Genomic DNA, 2,422 nt, shown 5'->3' on the forward strand with positions numbered 1-2,422 from the left:
TGGATGTTAGTCTACTCCGACGCGCGCTCCGAGGGGTCCGTCCCGCTCGGCGGTCAACAGTCGACTCGACGAGAACGAGTGCACTCAGCGCGGTATGAGCGTTGGCTGAAATTAATAGTTTTCTTATTTGTTTTCCATGGTCAAAAAATAGAATATTTAAAGAAACATAGGTGTGTGCCAAAATGAGAATGATACAATATGCATGATAATGATCGCGTAATGCTAAAACATTTCTCTTTCTCGATGCTTCGATCGTAGATTATTAAAAATAGATTGTCAAGAAAAGTAAAAAAATATTGGAAAAATAAAAAAAAGCCAACACCACACGGAGTTCCCAGGCGGTCACCCATCCAAGTACTATCCGTGCCCGGCGCTGCTTAACTTTCGTGATCGGACGAGAACGAGTGCACTCAGCGCGGTATGAGCGTTGGCTGAAATTAATAGTTTTCTTATTTGTTTTCCATGGTCAAAAAATAGAATATTTAAAGAAACATAGGTGTGTGCCAAAATGAGAATGATACAATATGCATGATAATGATCGCGTAATACTAAAACATTTCATTTTCTCGATTATTCGATTATAGATTGTTAAACATTGTTTGTTAAGGAAGCCGAATTGATTTTTTATTAGGATTACGTTATTTTTTTTTTTTTTTTTTTTTTTTTTTTTTTTTTTTTTTTTTTTTTTTTTTTTTTTTTTGTTCAAAAGGAGACTAGGGGGTTATTTATGATTATTTCGAATATTTTGGTTATGTTGGGTAGGAGACTTATATATCGCAGGTTTGAGGGTGAGAAGCGGTCTTTATTTTCTTTTCTTTTGTGATGGCTGCTAATATTATTAAAGAGCACTGTTTAATATCATTTTATTTTGTTGGTTAACCGTTTGAGCAAAATGTTCGGGACGTCGTCGAAAGCGGATGATTTTTTATTGTTTAATTTAGAGGAAATGATTTTTAGTTGATTATAATTTGTAAAGTAGTTTATTTCTGTGTCTGGTTGTTTGGGGTTGTCCGAGGTGTTTTCATTAGAGAATATGAAGACTGCCTTATTTAGCGATATGTCTCGCTCTATTTTATTTTTCAGTTTATTTGTTTCGGAGATAATAATTCTCGACCCAGGTGATCGTTGTGTGTGTCTGTTTTGGAAAAGTGAGTGCCGATAACGTATAGTTTTTCCGTTGTTTTACATGTTGTGAAATAACTAGACTCCATGTTTTTATCGATGTTCTGTATCGCTATACCTGCATCTTGGAGGAGGGGAGCTTTCTCTGGAGGTAGTTTGAAAGAAGGGATAGAGTTAGATTCTTTTTACCTAAAAGTTTGATTTGTCTGTGGGAACATGCTAGCTGAGTCTTTTTAGACATATTTTTTTTTATTTTATTTATCTTCTCTTTTTGTCGTAAGAATTTTGTTGTACTTTAGATTGTTTATTTTGGATAGTATGATGTAGCTTTTGTCTCGTTGTAGCTCGTTGTTGCTCGCTTTCGCAGTCAAGGCGCTATTTTAGAAGGGTACTCCAATAGCTAAAACGATTCTCTTCAACATTCGTAGCAGTATTTCTAATTTCCTACGCTACGAGTTTCTTGTAAGGATAATTGACGGATTTTAACGGCCCGAGCGGTCGAGCGCCGCCACTCTTACCCAATTACATCGAAGCCTCGCATTCACCCAGGTATCGTTCACGCTCTTCCAGCGAAGGATCTGCCCCGCACTTGGAGCGTATTCACGCAGTAAACGCCATCTTGCGGGCGAATATGCCGCGTGACGATTTTCTTGAAAACCAATCAGCGTGCGTATTTGGGGTCCTCCGTTTCGAGCCTTGTTGGAGTCTAACAACGGTATCGGCAGTCTCGTTCGAGTAGTTTAATCGTGAACATGTAGCAGCGAGTCAGTTTCCGTGCGTTCGAATCGCTAAACGTGGACTAAAGAACCGTTTCAATCTCTTAGCGCTCTTCAAGCGCTCGTGCAGGTGAAATCGTTTCGTCAGTCGCAACGATCAGTGATACTTTTCTGTGCTAGCTTCTTCGATGAGTCAATATCTTGAAGCATTCGTGGACATGGCTGCAAGCGTTGGTGGAGACAGAGTCGTTCCATCAGGCGTGACGATCAGTGGACAGTCCTGTGCGAAATCTTCAATTGTGAACAGTATCTCCAAGCATACGCGAAGGTAAGTATCATTTTAGTGAGCGAACGATTAGTAAACCGTCTCGTGCTGGTCTTTCAATTGCGAGCGGCATCGTCACGCGTGTATCGTTAATCATTCGTATCGTCGTACGATAATTCAGTCGCATTCGTTCAGTCGTACATCGCGTCGCGGCATTCGCTTCAGTTGCTTCCTATCGCATAATCGTCCGCAGTAAGTATTCCTAAATTTCGTCTTAATCGTCGAAAACAATTTGAAACTTTCTCATTGTTTGTTCTTT

At 39.6% G+C, this 2,422-nt stretch overlaps 1 non-coding gene across 1 annotated transcript; it reads right to left on the reverse strand.

The window, feature by feature from the left end:
* Positions 1-313: 313 nt before the first annotated feature.
* On the reverse strand, positions 314-432 carry LOC126877654 (5S ribosomal RNA). The gene has a single exon (XR_007695222.1). It is a non-coding gene; the product is annotated as a 5S ribosomal RNA (ribosomal RNA).
* Positions 433-2,422: the final 1,990 nt, after the last annotated feature.

This window comes from Bombus huntii, unplaced genomic scaffold (assembly GCF_024542735.1).
Source record: "Bombus huntii isolate Logan2020A unplaced genomic scaffold, iyBomHunt1.1 ctg00000204.1, whole genome shotgun sequence".
In the NCBI taxonomy this organism is placed as follows: Eukaryota; Metazoa; Arthropoda; class Insecta; order Hymenoptera; family Apidae; genus Bombus; species Bombus huntii.